Here is a 22,905-nt window from a genome sequence, read left to right on the forward strand (position 1 = left end):
ATCTTTAGAAATATGAAAGACATGAGGGTAATTCCGTGAGTTCCGGGATCTCCGTGATAGAGTTCCGACTTCCGAGGGATGAACCTGGGAAAAAAGAAAAAAGAAAAAAAAATGAGATGATATAGATCACAGAATCGACAGACATCCGAAGACCCATCGTGAAATTCAAAATTTCATCGAAAGGAAAGCCCCAACCCCGACCCCATCCAAAATTCACCGCCCAAAGTAGCTGCTGTTTCAAAATTGAATCGGAATGTTTCGCCTTTCTTCGGAATAGTAGGCTACTTTCCTCCTCAATCTGGAGAATTTTCGATTTTCCTTCCTGGATCACACCGATGCAACAATGGATTTGAAGCCTAAAGAATCCATTTCTTCCATTTCGGATGAGAGACAAAGGGAGGAAGGAATCTTCTCCATCCTCTTCCATTCTTCAGAATCCAGGAGGAATATTGAGAAAGTAACCATAAGACAACCAAAAGAGGGAGTTAGGTGGAGAGAGATTGAGTGCTTTCCTGTGTGTGAAAGAGAAAGAGTGAGCGCTCACTCGTGTGAATGCTTGTGAGTATGAATTCATGCTTGTGTGAATGTAACGGTAGATGGATGGAAGAGTGTAAGGGAATGAATATGTGAGTGCTTGAAGTCTCTCTCTCACCCTTTCAAATTAATCTTTTTCTTTTTCTTTGTAGATGCAGTAAACCGACCAGAGGAGATAAAGTCACAGGAAATAGTACTAACACAGGATACTACAATTGAGAACTAAAGACTAGACTCAGAAAATATGATGATCTCTGGAGAACAGCTGGAATGAGGATCCTAAAGAAGACAATGACAAGCATGTCTCGCATAACACTTTGCCCACTATACCAGATGCACGCTGGGGGGCAATAGCCGGGGGACTACTGGCTGCTCCCTGGCCCAGAAAACAACTCCGATAAGGACCTAAACAAGCCTGTCTTGAAGAACGCTTGGAATAATGAACCAGACGGACGCTAGGGGGCAACCAGTAGCCGGGGGACTACTGGTTGCTTGCTGGCCCTGAAAACCACTCCGATAAGGACCTAAACAAGCCTAAGCCTTGAAGAACACTTGGAATACTGGACTAGACAGACGCTGGTGGGCAACCAGTAGCCGGGGGACTACTGGTTGCTTGCTGGCCCTGAAAACAACTCCGATAAGGACCTTAAAAAGCCTAGGCCTTGAAGAACACTTTGCCTAATAAACCAGACGGACGCTAGTGGGCAACCAGTAGCCGGGGGACTACTGGTTGCTTGCTGGCCCAGAAAAGAACTCTGATAAGGACCTTAAAAAGCCTAGGCCTTGAAGAACACTTGGCCTAATAAACCAGACGGACACTGGTGGGCAACCAGTAGCCGGGGGACTACTGGTTGCTTGCTGGCCCTGAAAACCACTCCGATAAGGACCTAAACAAGTCTAGGCCTTGAAGAACACTTTGCCTAATAAACCAGACGGATGCTGGTGGGCAACCAGTAGCCGGGGGACTACTGGTTGCTTGCTGGCCCTGAAAACCACTCCGATAAGGACCTAAACAAGCCTAAGCCTTGAAGAACACTTGGAATACTAGACTAGACAGACGCTGGTGGGCAACCAGTAGCCGAGGGACTACTGGTTGCTTGCTGGCCCTGAAAACCACTCCGATAAGGACTTAACAAGCCTAAGCCTTGAAGAACACTTGGAATACTGGACTAGACAGACGCTGGTGGGCAACCAGTAGCCGGGGGACTACTGGATGCTTGCTGGCCCAGAAAACAACTCCGATAAGGACCTTAAAAAGCCTAGGCCTTGAAGAACACTTGGCCTAATAAACCAGACGGACGCTGGTGGGCAACCAGTAGCCGGGGGACTACTGGTGGCTCGCTGGCCCAGAAAAGAACTCCGATAAGGACCTTTAAAAACCTAGGCCTTGAAGAACACTTGGCCTAATAAACCAGACGGACGCTGGTGGGCAACCAGTAGCCGGGGGACTACTGGTGGTTCGCTGGCCCAGAAAAGAACTCCGATAAGGACCTTTGAAAGCCTAGGCCTTGAAGAACACTTGGCCTAATAAACCAGACGGACGCTAGTGGGCAACCAGTAGCCGGGGGACTACTGGTTGCTTGCTGGCCCAGAAAACAACTCTGATAATGACCTAAAAAGGTCTAGGCCTTGAAGAACACATGGCCTAATAAACCAGACGGACGCTGGTGGGCAACCAGTAGCCGGGGGACTACTGGTTGCTTGCTGGCCCAGAAAAGAACTCCAATAAGGACCTTAAAGAGCCTAGGCCTTGAAGAACACTTGGCCTAATAAACCAGACGGACGCTGGTGGGCAACCAGTAGCCGGGGGACTACTGGTTGCTTGCTGGCCCAGAAAACAACTCCGATAAGGACCTAAACAAGTCTAGGCCTTGAAGAACACTTGGCCTAATAAACCAGACGGACGCTGGTGGGCAACCAGTAGCCGGGGGACTACTGGTTGCTTGCTGGCCCAGAAAAGAACTCCAATAAGGACCTTAAAGAGCCTAGGCCTTGAAGAACACTTGGCCTAATAAACCAGACGGACGCTGGTGGGCAACCAGTAGCCGGGGGACTACTGGTTGCTTGCTGGCCCTGAAAACAACTCTGATAAGGACCTAAAAAGGTCTAGGCCTTGAAGAACACTTGGCCTAATAAACCAGACGGACGCTGGTGGGCAACCAGTAGCCGGGGGACTACTGGTTGCTTGCTGGCCCTGAAAACAACTCCGATAAGGACCTAAACAAGCCTAAGCCTTGAAGAACACTTGGAATACTGGACTAGACAGACGCTGGTGGGCAACCAGTAGCCGGGGGACTACTGGTTGCTTGCTGGCCCAGAAACAACTCCGATAAGGACCTAAACAAGTCTAGGCCTTGAAGAACACTTGGCCTAATAAACCAGACGGACGCTGGTGGGCAACCAGTAGCCGGGGGACTACTGGTTGCTTGCTGGCCCAGAAAAGAACTCCGATAAGGAGCTAAACAAGTCTAGGCTTTGAAGAACACTTGGCCTAATAAACCAGACGGACGGTGATGGGCAACTAGTAGCCGGGGGACTACTGGTTGCTTGCTGGCCCAGAAAAGAGCTCCGATAAGGACCTAAACAAGTCTAGGCCTTGAAGAACATTTGGCCTAATAAACCAGATGACCGCTGGTGGGCAACCAGTAGCTGGGGGACTACTGGTTGCTTGCTGGCCCAGAAAACTACTCCGATAAGGACCTAAACAAGTCTAGGCCTTGAGGAACACTTGGCCTAATAAACCAGACGGACGCTGGTGGGCAACCAGTAGCCGGGGGACTACTGGTTGCTTACTGGCCCTGAAAAGAACTCCGATAAGGACCTAACAAGTCTAGGCCTTGAAAGAAAAACACTTGGCCTAATAAACCAGATGGACGCTGGTGGGCAACCAGTAGCCGGGGGACTACTGGTTGCTTGCTGGCCCAGAAAAGAACTCCGATAAGGACCTAAACAAGTCTAGGTCTTTGAAGAAACAACCCTTGGCCTAATAAACCAGACGGACGGTGATGGGCAACTAGTAGCCGGGGGACTACTGGTTGCTTGCTGGCCCAGAAAAGAACTCCGATAAGGACCTAAACAAGTCTAGGCCTTGAAGAACATTTGGCCTAATAAACCAGATGACCGCTGGTGGGCAACCAGTAGCCGGGGGACTACTGGTTGCTTGCTGGCCCAGAAAAGAACTCCGATAAGGACCTAAACAAGTCTAGGCCTTGAAGAACACTTGGCCTAATAAACCAGACGGACGCTGGTGGGCAACCCAGTAGCCAGGGGACTACTGGTTGCTTGCTGCCCAGAAAACGAACTCCGATAAGGACCTAAACAAGTCTAGGCCTTGAAGAACACTTGGCCCACTATACCAGACGGACGCGGGGGGGTAACCAGTAGCCGGGGGAGTACTGTTTGCTCGCTGGCCCAGAAAAGAACTCCGATAAGGACCTAAACAAGTCTAGGCCTTGAAGAACACTTGGCCTAATAAAACCAGACGGACTCTGGTGGGCAACCAGTAGCTGGGGGACTACCGGTTGCTCGCTGGCCTAGAAAACAACTCCGATAAGGACCTAAACAAGCCTAGGCCTTGAAGAACACTTGGAATACTGGACTAGACAGACGCTGGTGGGCAACCAGTAGCCGGGGGACTACTGGTTGCTTGCTGGCCCAGAAAAGAACTCCGATAAGGACCTAAACAAGACTAGGCCTTGAGGAACACTTGGCCCAATAGACCAGACGGACGCTGGGGGCCAACCAGTAGCCGGGGGATTACTGGTTGCTCACTGGCCCAGAAAACAACTCCGATAAGGACCTAAACAAGACTAGGCCTTGAGGAACACTTGGCCCAATAGACCAGACGGACGCTGGTGGCCAACCAGTAGCTGGGGGATTACTGGTTGCTCGCTGGCCCAGAAAACAACTCCGATAAGGACCTAAACAAGCCTAGGCGTTGAAGAACACTTGGCTCACTTTACCAGACGGACGCTGGGGGCCAACCAGTAGCCGGGGGCTACTGGTTGCTCGCTGGCCTAGAAAACAATTCCGATAAGGACCTAAACAAGCCTACGCCTTGAAGAACATTTGGCCTAATAAAACAGACAGACGCTGGGGGGTAACCAGTAGTCGGGGGACTATTGGTTGCTCGCAGGCCCAGACAAGAACTCTATTAAGGGCCTAAACTAGACTAGACCTTGAAGAACTCTTGGCTCATTAGACCAGACGGACGCTGGTTGGCAACAAGTAGCTGGGGGATTACTGGTTGCTCGTTTGCCCAGAAGACAACTCCGACAAGGACCTAAACAAGCCTACGCCTTGAAGAACATTTGGCCCAATAGACCAGACAGACGCTGCGGGGCAACCTGTAGCCGGGGGACTACTGGTTGCTCGCTGGCCTAGAAGACAACTCAGATAAGGTCCTAAACAAACCTAGGCCTTGCATAACACTTGGCCCACTAGACCAGAAGGACGCTGGGGGCCAACCAGTAGCCAGGGGACTACTGGTTGCTCGCTGACCCAGAAAACAACTCTGATAAGGATCTAAACAAGCCTAGGCCTTGAAGAACACTTGGCCCAATAGATCAGATGGACGTTGGAGTACAACCAGTAGTCGGGGGACTACTGGTTGCTCGCTGACCCAGAAAACAACTCCGATAAGGACCTAAACAAGCCTAGGCCTTGATGAACACTTGGCCCACTATACCAGACGGTCTTATTACTGTGTAGACTGAGCTAGTCTTATGTCAGTAAAGGTTCTTGGTCCCAGAGCAGGTGGTAACTTAGTATTTTGATAGAGTCTATGGTAGTCCAACTGATCTAGTGATCATAAAATGAAAACACATTCATCATTAATTATAACAGACTGAGAAAACAATAAGACGTCAAACATATTGCCAATGATCATGTCACATCAAATGTATCATTCCTACTGGAAGCAATAAAATACCAGCTTTCCAGCTATATTTACCAGAACTCTGCCATTAACTTGTATAAAGAATTATCTTCCATTTTCCATTCTCAAGCAAACACAGTTGAATGTTTGTTAATATCTATTTTGTTTGCCTAGTCTCTCAGGCGCTACGTAGTACGTTTTTTGTCTTGAATAAGTTACGGGGCGCTCTATTAGCAAGAACCCGTGCTGGCATTAACCCTTACCGGTCTTGGGGCTTCTGGGAGAAGCCAGTAATCCCTCTCATGCTAGGTATCGAGGGCTTCTGACAGAAGCCCACCCCAACACCGTGCATATCTTTGTAATAACTCAATATAGCGTCCCCAAAATTGATCCAATCCGTTGTCTGTTTTCTCTACTTGCGGCGTATAAATTAAAGAAAATCTTTTCCCCACCAATCAAAACTAGCCCAAAAACTTGGCTTGTTTCTGGCGTGATCACCTCTTTTCGCCTGCAAGTTTCCCAGGTGAAAGTCGCCTCTCGCTACTTCTAACTGACTTAATTTCCTCACGTGTTTGTAACTCTGTCACCAAGGCGCTCTACATCCCTAAATTTGACTAAGAAGTAATTAGTGCTCTTCCCTCAGATCCAATATATAATTTTTCTGTCTCTGACGAACAATATTTTCACTGCAATCCATATTTCTAAAAAGAATTAAAAAAAAATCAGTTGGCATACGATAAGGTAGCTGCGTTCACTCTCGTGATGAAATCTGTACAACAGAATGATGCCGATTAGTAAATTACCAACAAATCATTTGTAATTTTCCAGAAATAAATCCTTTATCAAAGCTCTTATATATATAGTAATGTCATTCAATGTAAAACAAAAATGCAGAAAACTGCAAGTTTACTGAGAGAACCGTAAAATATAAATTTGAAATAATCCCAATGATATGGCAATGATTGTAATGGTCCATGTATTTTTACAACCAGTGTGCGAACCTCTCTTTGCCTTGCATATACCCATCCTGCCTACCCCGCTGACCCGGCCAAGCTTTCGTTAGTAAATATGGGAGACAGAGAGAGGTATAGATGTACGTACATCTGTTGAGTTTATGCACGCAAACATACAAATACGGGCGTGCGCATACACGTAAGTTTGTTTATATGGCGTATGTATGTATGTGCGTCTGTATCATATGTGTATGCCTACGTACTCGACATGTAGGGCAAAATTGTGCACTGTATAAACGAGTCAGGTTTATGGGAAAATAGATAGGGCTACATCGGTCAAAAGGGCAAAAAACAATTGGCACTTGCCGTGCATAGCTGAATATATTTAATTGATAATGTGTATATTATATATATATATATATATATATATATATATATTTATATATATATATATATATATATATATATATATAGATATATATATATACTATATGATATGATATATATATATATATATATAATATAGATAGATAGATATAGATATATTTATATATATATATATATATATATATATATATATATAATATATGTATATCCTATATATATCTATATATATATATATATATATATATATATATATATATGATATCATATATATATATATATATATATATATATATATATATATATATATATATATATATATTTTTCTATATATATATATATAATATATATATAATATAATAAATATAATATAGCGTACATAATTAAAGCACCACCTAAGTAACAAATCATTTCAAATATGAGTACCCTCAAATCCCTCCCCACCAACATTCCCCTTTCTCTTAGAGCTATAAAATGGGATTCTGGATATACAAACACATACGTATACACGCAAATACATTGTATATAACACATTTACTTACCTTTGTAATATGTTATACATTAAAAGGTCCTTCTGTAAATTCACTTATACGAAATTTTGAATATTTTACCGTTCACTTCGTTATACGGTACTGAACTACACAAAAATGCTCGACTTCCTGTTCCCATCTTTTGTTTACTGCCTTATCTGTGATAAACAGCAATGTTTCTCTTCTAACTGGGCTATGGTAGTAACATCGTTTGCTACAGAAGAATTACAGTTCCGACCAAGGTCCTTTAAATATACTCGGAGAGGTCGGCTCATCAGTGAGCTACGCGCATGTGGGCGGAGCTTTCGTGACGTTAAGTTTCGGAGACGGTGGCCGAGGTTTGACCTGACTAAAGGTAGTCTTACTTGGTCTCTGTCACGTTTATTAACTTCCAGCAGCCATGCCTTCCATTTTTGCTGTATTTGGATGTCATAGTAATAGCAAAATGACCATTAATTAGGGTATTCGATATTTTAGTTTCCCAAAAGAAGAAAAAACGAAGAAGAAATGGATGCATGCTTGCAAATGCGCAGACGATGCTTACTGGAAGCGTGCTCTTCTCCAGAAGTCTCTGTTCAAGAAATTATTGCACAGCCTGAAGAGAGTTCTGAACAAAATACAATTAACAAGTAGAGGAAGTGGAAGAGCTAAAGAAAAAAAGTATATTTAAAGGACCTTGGTTCCGACATAAACAATTCATCAATAATAGCTTCGGCTTAGGAAACATCAAATTGCGGTTTAATTCAAAACTCAATCACATACAATAGGTAGCAATACATGGCTTGTATTTATAGACTATATATATATATATATATATATATATATATATATATATATATATATATATATATATATATATGGATTTTGATAATCTAAATAATAATAATGATTTTAACATAACTAAGGCAAGACAGTTATATTTTGGTCATTGACAATCAATTTACAGGTAAATTCCATATAATCATTTAATTCAAAACAAAGCTAAACTTATTCTAGCAGAAATGGTATAAAATTCCTGGAAGCATGGAAGGAAGTACATTATTCTACTGTATATTCAGCCTAAATGTAGGGTTATGCGGATCGAACTGTCGTCACTTATTGTGTTCATAAATTCGGCAACGGACAGCAGAAAGGGTTTCATCTACAGCGAGCATATTCACCTTGAGACATAATACAAGTTGTTTACAAAATACGATGATCTTATAAGCCTATAATCGCTCTCCATAATCGGCCAACTGGATACGCTAATCCTCTCTGCCGTTCTGCTAGGTCAAGTTGGGAACAAACAATAAGTAATTGTTGTTTACTTTCTTTTTTCGCTGTGTTTTATCTATACTCCTGAAATAATGAAAAAAAGAATAATCGTTCACATGACAATATACTTCACTGATAACTTTCATACAAGTGGCTTTATTCCATACGTACTTCTGAGGTATCCTCCACAAAAATATATGTTTTTTATTTTATTGGTATTTGTTTAGGAACCAAGCAAGGATTCATCTTTCATATACAGTAATTATCATCTACGTATATCATTGCAATATTATTTGCTCACTTCATGAGTATTATTTATCTAGGATGTAATCCTATTATCTTATTCAATTCTATATTTATTTGTTTTACATATCAGAGCACAGAAAAAATATGTATACAAAACGTTTGCTTAATTTGCTATAGTGAATTTTCACAGGAAACTGAACTTTTGCCATAAAAATGATTATGAGCTTTTCTGGGACGTTTTTATCTGTGATTTTTTTTACCTGGATTCGTTATAGTGAACTGAACTGAACTACACAAAAATTTCTTGACTTCCTGATCCCCATCTTTGTTTATTGCCGGATCTGTGATAAACAGCAATTTGTCTTTTCTAACTTGCTATGGTAGCCTATAACTTGCTATTAGTAACATCATTTGTTACTGAAGCAGTTTAAGTTACCACAAGTGCAACAGACATTGTAGAATGAGGAGAGAAGCGTTATGCCATATATATATATATATATATATATATATATATTATATATATATATATATATATATATATATATATAAAATATATTATAAGACGAAAAAACTTAGCATCTCCAGTGTTTCAGTTTTCCTTCGTGGCTGTAACTTTGTTCATATAATCATCACACTTTTAATGTTTGCGATTTAAAAACAAACATATAAGTTTATATTTATATATAAAGATAAAAGGCCCGTGAAACATAATTTGAATGTTGCAACCACATACTCCGAGCATTTCCTTCTGTGCTCTTGTTCACTGGTACAATATGGACAGACGATGTGTTACAATAGTATTATAGAAAGCATAATTAATTGTGGCAATAAGTCTCTGATGGTATGCATACCTACAGAGACTTACTGCCACAGCTACTTATGCTTTGTAACACCATCTGTCCGTATTCTACCAGTGAACAAGGACACAAAGGGAAGTGCTCGGAGTATGCGGTTGCAACGTTCAAATAGTGTTTCATGGGCCTTTTATCTTCATATATAAATATAAACATATATGTTTGTTTTTAAATCGCAAAAATTAAGTGTGACGATTATATGAACAAAGTTACAGCCACGAAGGAAAATTGAAACACTGGAGATGCTAGGTATTTTCGTCTTATTACTAAGACATGGTCACCATGTCTTCTAAGACGAAAGTACTTAGCATCTCTAGTGTTTCAGTTTTCTTTCGTAGCTGTAACTTTATTCATATTATATATATATATATATATATATATATATATATATATATATATATATATATATATATAATATAATATATTTACTTTCACATAAAATGAAGACATTGCATCGTATATTGAATCTTCCGTGACAAAGTTAAAAAGTCTGTTCTTTTAATAAATAATTCATTGTTGAAAACAGAACGCTATATCTTGCTTATTTGGTATGATTTTAAAAGAGCCCCAACTACTGAACAAGATCATAACGATGAAATAACTATTACTGAACGGAGTTCGTTGAGGATATGGAAGCGATGGTTATAAAATGTAAACTTGTTAGGCAACTATCCATAATAAATAAGCTTTTTAATCACCCTATAGGATGGCTTTTCGTTTTTGCTTAATATTTAATTTTATATTGAAGTATGTTTGAAAACATACGAAAGCTCATGCTATAATTACATTTTCATTTGTAGGCCTCTAATATACAGCTATGGAGGTTGAAATCACCATAAATTCTGTGACAAAAGCCGAGGGAGAAATGCCAGTGAGGCTTCTATGCCCTGGACGGTGAAAGGCTTGGAGAGGATTATTTTTCATTATTCAGAATTTTTAACAAAAGAGTGAATGTAGAAGTTTGAAAATATGAAAAAGTCAGATAAGCACGACAAGAAACTAGCATTACAAGAACTGATAAGACAGCACAAGAATAAAGCAGAAATGGACCACGTGACGGGATCTAACTATGACCTTGGTTGTTGTTTATAACAACCAGGCCAACGCTGAACGTCGAAGACAGAAGGAGGAGCTAAGACGATGAGGAACTTACCTAGCCATCAGTGCTGTCAGCGTCGGCTATAAACTAACCTTCCATGAAATGCTTGATGGATGCTTCTGTTTATTGCCTTGCCATTCATAAAATAACAATTAATGTTGACTGAAATATTTACCATCACTGTAAGTCATAAATATTCTATCTACTTACGTAAAATTTATTACATTTGATTAACCAGAAAATATATTTTTCGACCTTTGAAATCAGAGGAAGAGAATAAAAAACGCAAAAAATTATTTTTGGTCATATTTTATCACATCTAAAACGGTAGTAGTTGTTATCTTATTTTTAAGAAATTTTAATATACGCTAGAATAAATGTTCAGCTTTCCAATGGTACCACTTTAGTCATGATAAAAAATACAGGGGTAAAATTAGAAAGCATTTTGTGGGAACTTTCAATGCGTCTAACTCTTCAACTTTTCACCGACGGGTAAGGTACCAAGACCGGAACGTAAACAAGAGGTTCGACTCGTCGGGACCGGAGAGGGTTAAGCCATCTTAATTCAAAATAACAATAGCTTGAATAAACCAGTAAGTTTGTAGACACAGCCTCTTACTCACGCCTTCACTACAATTTTATTTCACAAATCTTTGAGCTGCAAACCTGAAAGCTTTTAAACCAACAATTAAGTGTATCTTAGGTCAAAATGTCTCGAAGCAATCTGTAGATTGTCTTTTGTTGACACCTTTCCTGTTAAACCAGTCTATCATGGCGGCACAGGGAGAGTCGAATAAACCCCATGTTGCTATGGTAAACTCTCTCTCTCTCTCTCTCTCTCAGTTATGAAAAATGATGACTGTAACCGGATAAAATAATGATCAAGGCATAAACAAATTTAGTACATCAGTAAATCCTACAATTTAGGCTACTGTAGCATCTATGGTCTGTTGTTTTCATTAAGTCACTGTCTACCATACATAAGCAATGAAAACCTCTTAATTATTTCTATTTCTAATGTTCAGGCTAATCTTTGTTTCATTCTTGTCAGTAGGTACAGAGCTTTCTCTATTTTTAAAATGGCTTCCCTGCTTAATCTAATTTGTTATATATACAAAATATGAAATTTTGCAAGGAATGAAGGTAACTGTTAGACACACTATTTGAGAGACAGAAAAGAATAACAAACGGTCAAAGAGATTATAAGAATTATCCAGGATAATAAACTGAGTTCACCAACCAATAATGACCTGACTGTTTTCCAGAGTTAAGTAAATTAAGGCTTGTATCAATTCTCTCTAAACTGCAGTTTTTCCTGTTATTCACGGGTGACGTAACGTACTAAAGTAGGTCTAATCCATTAGCATAATTCATTCTGAACATCTTCCGGATTTCATATTTAACTTTCATGGAAAATTATCTATCCAACTTTCATGGAAATTTATATATCCATCTAAGTCTACTGAACAGGTGGCATCATAGATATTTACCCTCAACCCTCAATGCACCACCAGAAAGTTTGGTCTGTAGTTGGCTGTATGAGGCACAGAAAGTCTGATATTTATGGATAAACCATTCTTGACAGCTTGATGAGTCATAGCACATATTTCAAACTTTATTCTTGCTTTGCTGGACAGCTAGTGCAACTAGAAAAATAATAGGGCGATCCTATCCTGGGGGGGCAAAACTTTATTAATATTGCCCGCTCTATTTAATACAGAGCCTGAAATCCAGTGGACTAATTCGTTGCTTTGGATTTAGAGGGTCACTTCTTAGAAGGAAGTGTGAAGTTCTACCTGCAGGATTCTCGAATAATAGGCTGTTTTTCGTTTCACTGACGGACAGGCTACAGTATTTTTGTCAACCAGTGGGATTAACCCGTAGATATTACAGATTTTTTCAGTCTTCTGATCTTTTTGTAGACCATCTTTACAATAGTTAGGTACTACCCCACTGCAAAATTCACAACATTGCTGTGACAAGATATACCTTGTACATCAACAATTAGAATAACCTCAAAAACATTGTTGACCTTACTGAGTGATTTTACCTGAAACCTGGTCAGACTTTATTACCCATACGCGCTCTTTTCAATATCATCTGTATTACCTTCTCCATACGAACTATTAGGGTTTTATTTTATTTTCTCTTGTCGACTATATTGACATTTTCGTGGCATAAAGATTATATTTATAAATAAGGACAGTTTTCTTCCTCATGATAGCTTCCAATGATTAAATTTGTTTTTCTTTGCGAGATTATCAGCATACAGATCAACATACAAAAGCATATTTGCCATTCACATCTCAGCTATATAATACTCTGTTTTTTTTCATCTGTCCATCCGCCTGTGGTGTTTTTGTATGGCAACACTGCATCCCGGGCTTTAGATAGTTACGCTATTTGTAAGTTTTAGGTAAATAAAAGGATATCTGGGTGCACATTTGCAACTGAAAAGTGTTTTAATAATTTACTGTATGCGAATTACACCGTTAATATTCGAAATAGGATATTATTATAATCGTTGAATGTAAGCTGAATGTAACTATCTAAAGCCCGGGACGCAGTGTTACCATACAAAAACATCACAGGCGGATGGACAGTCTTTGTTCATTTAAATAGATAGGACAAATTAACGCCCCCTCTATTCTTTCAAAACATTATAAAGTAGCATTGACACGTACAGTGTTTACAACGATGTTTTCCTGCAGAAGAACGACATAGCAGAATTCCGTAGATAAAACAAGTTTTCATGTGCAGCAGTGTGTGTTTAGACTTTAAAGCCTCATGATCAAGGATGTCCTTTCCGCAAGCGACGTTTTCTGCGGTCGTTTCATTTTATTTGCAGATGTTTTTCAAGTTTTACATACGGTAACGTTATCTGAAAATCTTGATACATGAATATCCCACATGAAGAAGGTGAGTACATTTTGAATAATAGAGACAATGACAAATACTACAAGACGATGTTCGATTTTGAAGTTTGAATCACCGATTACGAAATTCTCAGCTAAAAACCCTCTTCTAATTCCAATAATGTGATGATCAAAACTTAGTGAATACTAATTGAATCTTCTAAGATGAATCGGGCAAGTTGTTTTTAAATAACAACAATCTCCATATGGATTTGTTATTTTAGTGTGGCGATTTGGGTAATTTTATGATTAAGAGGGAAAGTCTTGGATACTAGATTAACAAGATTATTAATAAGGTCAGCTGGTCTGAGCGGCCGCTGAGCCGTTAATCGCGAACGTTCACGTTTCTTTATGTTTAGCTGTGTTGTGCCTGTTAATAAGAGACCTGATTAATAGCGTTTTTTTTTTACGTATATAAAAAAGATGAGTGGTTGTGATTAATGAGGACTGAAAGAGCAAGCATCTTCAAATAAGGTAATTAGAGACTGTTTTATTCTCGTAAGATCAAAAGTTGCAATTACCTAAATTTTCGCAACTTCTCTTTCCTAGACCAGTAGTTTACACATTGGTTATTCCGGTACCATGTTTTATATATGCATTCTTTCATCGATGATACAGTAGTATAACCATGCGTTATGAGAATGATTTAAAATTTGGACCGGCAATATTTCACGCAGTTAGATAAATTAAGTAGCTATTAGTAGTACTAATTTTGTGTAGTAATTTTTCATCTGGTAGCCTACCTCTTAGCCTAGGCCGAATTATTTTAATTTTACGCTATTCATAGAAGTTTAATGACGTAGATAATAATGTTGGTTAGACTAGTAAGGTATTTCATGCTGCAAAACTTCGTGTGTGTGTTTTATTTATTTATTTTTGTTTTGTTAAGTTCTTGTTTAAGTTAATGACGATAAAATTTCGTTTCCGGTTCGAACTTCAATTACATGTGAGACATTTTTTCTCGAGATTTTGCAGTGTTTAGTACTATCCCAGGCCGGGGATGAAATGGGAATGGTTTTCTGGCATTATTTTCACGTGCTCTTAACGAATCTGTTATGTGGGGGTTGGACTTCGGACCGAAAACGAACATTAATTTTTTTTTTTTTATGTAATTAAGCCTACTTTCATTTATTCTTTCACATTCATCCCAGTCTCCAATTTCCCTCGTAAACTGGTCATTGCCAACGCAAAGGGACGCGTTAGTGGCAGCTTTCCTGGTTAGGTACCTTTCTTACAACGTTACATCGTCACCTTTTCCACTGAACATAGCCTGGTAAAAGTTCGCGTCCCCGGTCTGAACGCCAGTTCCTCATGACACATTGTTTCGAGATTTCGCCATGTTTAGTACCAACTATCCCCTGGGGGTATCAAATGTGAATGTTTTTTCTGGCCTAGGGTAAATGACTGAACGGTGACATAACGGCCACATCTCCCGGAACACGGCCACTTTCTGAAAAAGCACTCGAATTATGCTGTTATTTCATAATTTAGTAGAAAACACTTACTTTGAGGGGAGTGTAGAGGTCACATTATAGCTACAACCTGGATGGGCCACAACTCTTGAATGATGCTCTTGGCAGCGAATTTAAGTACTTTTTCGGGAAGGTGGCCACTTTCTGGGAGAGGCGGCTGCTATGTTGCCGATTGGTCATTTACCCTATTTTCACATGCTTTTAACGAATCTGCCCCTTAGAATTGGAGTATGGACTGGGAATGAACATTAGGCTATCCCATATCTTAATCTCAGGTTGCTGCATCCTTGCCATACCCTGGGTTGTTCCTAGTAACTGATGACTTACCTATGTGTAAGTAGCCTAGCCTAACTTTTGGCTTAAATAACAAGAGAACTAGGGAACAGCTACACTGCATGGGGTATTACTTTGGAAATGAAGTTTTTCTGTATTTTGGTCACTTAGTAAGAACTGTTCCTACACGATATACAAACCATCGGGCCTTTACATTTGGAATTACCTTCAGCAGAGTGAAAACGGGCACTAGACTTTTATAGCAAGGTAGTTTGGTAGTTGAACTACTGGGTAGATCTAGTGTACCTATCCGCGGCGGCCCAGAGTATGGCAGTTGCGGTTTCTCTATGCAGTTTTACCTCCTGAACAAGAATTTGAAGTAATATTTATTCGGACGACTCTAATTTACCTTTGAACTCTATCCTATGGTAAAGGGGATCCCCATTGGGAACCGGGGTTTTGGGGTGGGACAAAACCCCAACTCTATCCTACGGTAAGGGGTCCCCCAGTGGGAACCGGGGTTTTGGGTGGGGAGAAACCACTTGGGTCGAGTTTTTGCCGTGTTATTGTGGTATTTCCCACATTTATCACTTTTAAAAACACGAAATACAGGCGGAAATAAGAGATAACAAAACTAGCGATAGTGGAGCCGTTCCACATCCATATTCGTCTACTACTACTACTACCACAACACTGAATCCTACTATGCATGCGCTAATGCTACTGCGCATGCGCTAACTGTAAGGGAGCTTTTGGCCTAAACTCAGACTTCTTAGTGAGGAAACAAATGGGGGTTTACGGGAGGGATACATGTATTTAGCCAAACACGTTACAGTATGACCCCTACATTGCTACCGGACTGAGTGAAGGATTGAGTGGTAACAGGGTTCCCAGATTTGGCAGTTTCTCACCAAATTTGGCCTTTTTTTCCTAATTTGGTGGGTAAAAATTCACTTTGGCTGGTTAGTGGTATTTTGGCTGGTTTTCAAACACTTTCTATTTGAGCTAAACACTGATCCCACGTTTGAGGAATCTCTCCCCAGATTGGGAATTTTTAAAGGTTTTCAGGAAAATCTGGGGAATTTGAATAGGTTTTCAGTAAAAACTTGGTAACATTTAAGCAAAATATGTAGATGGAATTAAAATAAAAATCACACACACACCAGACGACCACAAAACAGGCCGCCGGATTCTCAGAGAACGAGCCTCATTTCAAAATTTCAATTCATTCTCGTTTTTTTCTTTTTTTCCTGTATTCTTATATTAGTTTATATTATCTAACTAAAACTATGATGCCGCTATACAAGCATATATATGAAAAAAAATATGCATTTATAAAGATAAATATAACGCACATATATTTGCCGGTTATTTGGGTTGGTTTGGATTTCCATTTGGCGGGATTTTGGCTGGTTTCATGGTAGACTTTGGCTGGTTGGTAGTGCTGTCATCTGGGAACCCTGGCTGGTAACCATACGTTGAGTTACTTAAAAGCATTTACCTAACTTGTTTATTAAACATGTTATGTGAATTCTAGTGTTTATTCCTTTTCCTTTTTCCATAGTATTTGTATAATAACTGTTTTGAAATATCCCCACCTAATCATTTCACCATATATAACCTGAAATATTATGTTATAATTGAGGACAGACACCTAAAAATGCCTACGTGTTGATATAGAACTCAGTTTTAGGACGTTTCGATACCTACCTACCTACCTACCTGTTACATGAAATTGCACATTGCGTTGCATATTACATACACACTCCTTATATCATTTATACACAAGTCAATCCCTCCCCTTTCCAGTATTCACGACTGGCTCTTTACGTTACACCATTTACAATGCATTTCTCACCGATACCAATACCTAGATTAAAGTTTGCCATTATTATTATAAAACCTACATTTAAATATATAGTTTGCCATTATTATTATAAAACCTACATTTAAATATATTCCATTATACAGTTTTACAGACATTACAATTTACACCTCCCTTCCAATTTGATTACTATTATGCAGTTATGTATGGTTACTTTTAACATTTTACAACACTTCCACACCCATGAAAGTTAGGTTTATATGTCATTTTACCTACTGGGGGCCGAATCCCCTCCCCCGGTTAGGCAACATACCCTACTAGGTTTAGTTTCTTATATGTTGGTTTACCTACTAGTTTTACTTCCTTGAAGGGGGTTACCCGGTTAGGCTAGGTTGGTTAGTGCTTCAAGGGTGGATACGGGGGGTGGGTTGGTTAGGTTACATTCCCTACTTGGTTGCCTACTAGGTTAGGTTTGGTTAGGTTACATTCCTTACTAGGTTAGGTTAGGCCTTTAAGGGGGAGTACGGTGGGCGAAGCCCCCATGGTCAGGCAATATTCCCTACTAGGTTAGGTTAGGTTAGGTAGGTTAGGTTACATTCCTTACTAGGTTAGGTTAGGCCTTTAAGGGGGGTTACGGGGGCGAAGCCCCCCTGGTCAGGCAATATTCCATACTAGGTTAGGTTAGGTTACATTCCCTACTAGGTTAGGTTAGGTTACCCGGTCAGGCAATATTTCCCTACTAGGTTAAGTTCCCTACTAGGTTAGGTTACGTTCCTTACTAGGTTAGGTTAGGCCTTTAAGGGGGGGTACGGGGGGGTGAAGCCCCCCTGGTCAGGCAATATTCCCTACTAGGTTAGGTTAGGTTAGGTTGGTTAGGTTACATTCCTTACTAGGTTAGGTTAGGCCTAGTATTTCCCTACTAGGTTAGGTTAGGTTACGTTCCTTTCCTTACTAGGTTAGGTTAGGCCTTTAAGGGGGGGTACGGGGGGGCAAAGCCCCCTGGTCAGGCAATGTTCCCTACTAGGTTAGGTTAGGTTAGGTTGGTTAGGTTACATTCCTTACTAGGTTAGGTTAGGCCTTTAAGGGGGTGTAGGGGGCAAAGCCCCCTGGTCAGGCAATATTCCCTACTAGGTTAGGTTAGGTTAGGTTACATTCCTTACTACGTTAGGTTAGGCCTTTAAGGGGGGTACGGGGGGCAAAGCCCCCCTGGTCAGGCAACATTGCCTACTAGGTTAAGTTCCCTACTAGATAAGGTTACAGCCCCTGCTAGGTTAGGTTATGTTAGGTTGGTTTGGTTCTTTAAGGGGGGTTACAGCAGGTCCAACCCCAAACCTGGTCAGGCAACATCCCCTACAAGTTTAATTAGTTTTGTTATATGCTAACCTATGTTTAATTTGGTATTTTGTATTTATTAAAACAACTATAGGCCCTATTACACATTTACCACCCAGGACTTAAATCCCACCCCCTCCTGGGCCCGTTATATATGTATTTGTATTAATTCATATTTTGAACCCATCCCACATTTACATTTAGTTCCTTAACTACCCATTTACTTTTATTACCCTTAACATTGCCAACTTATCTTGTTAAGTGCTTGTTCATTTACCTCAGCCCCACCCTGCCTCAACCAATAGCATCAAAGCATTTTTACTACTCCACCCCACCTCTCCTACCCTGTTTTCTACGGTCTGGCCTCCTGCCACCTCCTAACTGTAGAACTCCAACACTGTTGAATCTGCTGTCATGACATCCACTGCTGCATCAACTTCATGCTCGCCCCAGCCCCTCACCAGGAACTCTTTGCCAACTTCATGTAACAATTGTTACATGAGTTACAAAGATTTCTCTGCCTTTTACTCAGGTAATTATGATCGACTAATCGGTTTTTGCCAGGACCACGGCCTCCTGAGAAAGCAGGTCTTTTGCCCCCATTCAGTTACAAAGATTTTTCTGCCTATTACTCAGGTAATTATGAACGGCTGGTCTGTTTATGCCAGGACCACGGCCTCCTGAGGAAGCAGGTCTTTTGCCCCCATTGTGGGAATGAGTGCCGCCTAGATCTGCAAAAGAAGTGCTTTAGGTAAATACCTTACGAATAGTTTGTTGGATTCTACATGTAACCGTGATATGACCCGGCCCTAGATTAATGGCAATATTATATTACACCTATACCATTTATGACCTACTCCATATTTTCATGTTTATAATTGATATTTTTCCCTCCACGTTTACCTTTAGGTGTGACCGGTCTTATCGACCGCATAGTAAGAAAGCGAAGAAACGCTGTTCTTACTACTTTTCCTTGTTAGGGTAACTTGTTCTCTGGGTCCCACCTTGATGTTGAGACAGTTCTGTTCTTTGCATACCTGTATGTGAGTGATTTTTTTTCTTACAAGGTTGCGAGAACAGAACTTGGACTGTCGGACTCAACAATTAATGATTGGGCCAGCTTCTCCCGGGAAGTAAGTATTTTGCTTATCCCCTCACCATTTTCCATTCCTACCCCCTCCTTCTCCCTCCCTCTCTCTCATACACAACCTGCCTTGTATTATTATGAAATTTACCCTACTTAATTACCTCCCCTAACACTGACTTTTAATTCAGGTCATAGTTAATTGGTGCTTCCAACCGAAGAAGCAAATAGGTGGGCCCGGCACAATTGTTGAAATCGATGAGGCGAAGTTTGGGAGAAGAAAATACAACGTAGGTCGCCTCATCGAAGGCCAGTGGGTATTCGGTGGTATCTGCAGGCAGACCCGGGAGTTTTTCGTTGTTCCCGTACCCGACAGGACGAGTGGGACTGCTTGCAGTTATCAAAGAATACATTGTGCCGGGTACCACTATTATTTTTGACTGTTGGAGGGCTTATGACTGCCTGCGAGATGAAGGTTATGTCCACTTGACAGTCAACCACTTGATGAACTTTGTGGACCCAGAAACCGGTGCCCATACTAATAATATCGAGAGGAGGTGGAGGGAACTCCGGCAGTCGACTCCAAGATACGGGAGGAGGATGTATAACTTCGTCGGGTACTTGGCTGTTGCTTATTTCAAGCTGCATTTTGAGGAACCCAAGACCCGCCTCCACGCATTCTTAAAGGCAGCTGCTGCTTTGTACCCTCCACCCCTTTAAGGTAAGGTCCAAACATTATTCTTAATTATTATTTTTTAGGAAAGTGAGTGTTAGGCTTTCGCTGAAAGTTGCGTCAAGGTATGTTACTATTCAGTGGGGTGCTGCTAAGACAACTCGTACCTTCCACCTTACCCCGCCCACCCCCTGTGCGTTATCCCCCCCCCCCCCTTAGTGAACATATGGCTCCGTGGTGGTTGGGGTTAATGTAAATATGGCGGCTGTGTTTACATTTCCTTCACCGTAACGAATACTTGGTACCTTCCTATAGGACCGTTCTTCGGTGACTTAGACTATGGCAATTGACATTTTCTATGTTATTTTAGTTGCTTTACAAGGGTTGTAAGGAATATTTTTTTCGTTTGGTTGGAACTAAACTTTAATATACCTTTAAGTTTGGTGCGGCTATTATGTAACATTCAAAGGTCAATTACTGCTTAGTTACAGCCGGCCGAATGGATATTACTTTTAAATCTTGTACAGTAAGTAAAATAACATAGGAATCAGTCAATTGCCATAGTCTAAGCCACCGCGGATTGCTTCTGTAGAAATACCAACTACTGCTCTGGAGGCGGAATCTCTGTCCTCCCGAGCGTATATATCCACTTGGTAGATCTAGGGTACTTATCCGCGGCAGCCTAGACGACTATGGCAGTTGCGGTTTTTCTCTGCAGTTTTACCTACTGAACAAGAATTTTAAGTAATATTTATTCGGACGACTGTAATTAACCCCCAGGGGGCAGTACTAAACACGTGAAATACATTGGACGCCCCAATCCCTAGTGGATGTCGTATCCGTGGTTACGTTCCTTGCAGTCCGTGTGGACTACTTCTGTAGAAATACCATCCACTTTGCTTTCAGCTGCCGTTGGGTGATGACGCATGGTTACATCGCTCTCGGCTTGACTGTCGCCAGCTCGTTTAGATACGTTCATAGTTGGATCTGTCCTTGCTTTTGTGATTAGTGTATTATTGTTTTTGTTTGCTCTTGATTTCGGTGTATTTCAACCACGCAAACCCATAATTTGTTTCTACACGTAATACAAACCCTCGGTCCTTTACATATATATAGAATACTTTCAGTGAAGGCTGTAATTCAGTCGCAAGAGAATAACAAGGTAGTGGGACCTTGAGATACGAAATTAATCCATTCCGAGGCGCCCTTCGTATCATGAGTTTGTCGTATCTTGAACCGCATTTTACATGTAAAATGGGTAATCCGTTCCAAGCCCTCCAAAAACACTCCAGTAAATTTCATAGTAAAGCTAAATTGACCTATAAACAATGAAATACAACAATTTGGACCATACAATACCTAACTTAATACATACTGCTAATTACCTGTAAATAAAGTGTATTAGTGCACATGGTATACAAGAAATACTGTACATACATACGTACATATGTAGTAAAATGTGGAAGCTTACCTTTCGAGTGAGGCTATCTCCGAAAGTGGCGACAGAGGAGGAGGACAAACGGCAGATACGTAGTACACTTAACTTTACGAAACACAAAAAAACTTCAGAAAAACAAACTAAACTTTACAAAACACATTAACAAAACTATAACACTTGACAAAAACTTAAAATTAAATTTTGTTTACTTTTTTTTTTTTTTTTTTTTTTTTTTTTTTTTTTTTTGAATTTTTTTTTACTATTTTATACTTTACGTATTTTACAAAGTTTCAATTTCTTCACCCCCGAATGGATGCCAGTCCGTTCACGGAATTTTTCGAACCACCCATGAGAAGCCTTGAACTCTGGGGTTGCCGTCGATGTCCCCTCTCCGTCGTCTTCGGCTTGGGAAATCAAATCGCCGAAAATAGCGCTGGCCTTCAGGCAGATTGCCGTCTCAGTTATCGTATCGCCATCAATTTCTTTGTTCTCAATCCATAGAAGAAGCAGCCTTTCCATTTCATCATGCACATGGCTCCTCTTGTTGGCCAAAATAGTCACGCCCTTGGAAGGTGTAGCTGCTTTGATGGCTTCCGTCTGCTTAAGGATGGTACCTATTGTCGACGGATTTCGGCCGTATTCCTTAGCGATCACACTCAACCGCAAGCCAGCTTCATACTTTTTATTCTCTCCATTTTTGTCTGCATAGAACGCATTCTCTTCTTTCTGTGAACTTCAGCAACTTTCTTGGGACCCATGACTATACTGTACGTAATTAAGTAATGTAGTACGTATACTAATTAGGTTCTCACACAACACGATAAAGTAGCACAACGAAATCACTAACACGAATTTACGTTAACAAACGAAATCGTATATGTGAACGAACGAATTCCGCGTGCGTACGATAACACTGGTTAGAAGCAATGGCTGAAGAAGAACGCTGCTACGTACTAGTACGTAGATGCATGATGAGAGGGATGCTGACCAATAGGAGAGAAGGATCTCATGGCGGTGACTAGCATCAGGAACCAACGGGAGAGTGGGAGGATGGTAGCGAGTCTACTCAGTTGGCAGCGCGCGAGTTTCAAAATTGTTATCAGTGGTCCGGGCGAATCTCGGACTTTACAACAGCGTTTCATATCTTGAGCAATTTTTGTATG

General features: G+C 40.5%; 1 long non-coding RNA gene across 1 annotated transcript in view; it reads left to right on the forward strand.

Annotated features, from left to right (window-relative positions):
- The first annotated feature begins 13,974 nt into the window (after window positions 1–13,974).
- LOC135220320 (uncharacterized) overlaps window positions 13,975–22,905 on the forward strand; it is a 256,221-nt gene continuing 247,290 nt past the window's right edge. Inside the window, exon 1 of the long non-coding RNA XR_010315657.1 lies at window positions 13,975–14,119. This is a non-coding gene — a long non-coding RNA (uncharacterized LOC135220320). The remainder of the gene's footprint in view (window positions 14,120–22,905) is intronic.

Source organism: Macrobrachium nipponense, chromosome 1 (genome assembly GCF_015104395.2).
Source record: "Macrobrachium nipponense isolate FS-2020 chromosome 1, ASM1510439v2, whole genome shotgun sequence".
Lineage (NCBI taxonomy): Eukaryota > Metazoa > Arthropoda > Malacostraca > Decapoda > Palaemonidae > Macrobrachium > Macrobrachium nipponense.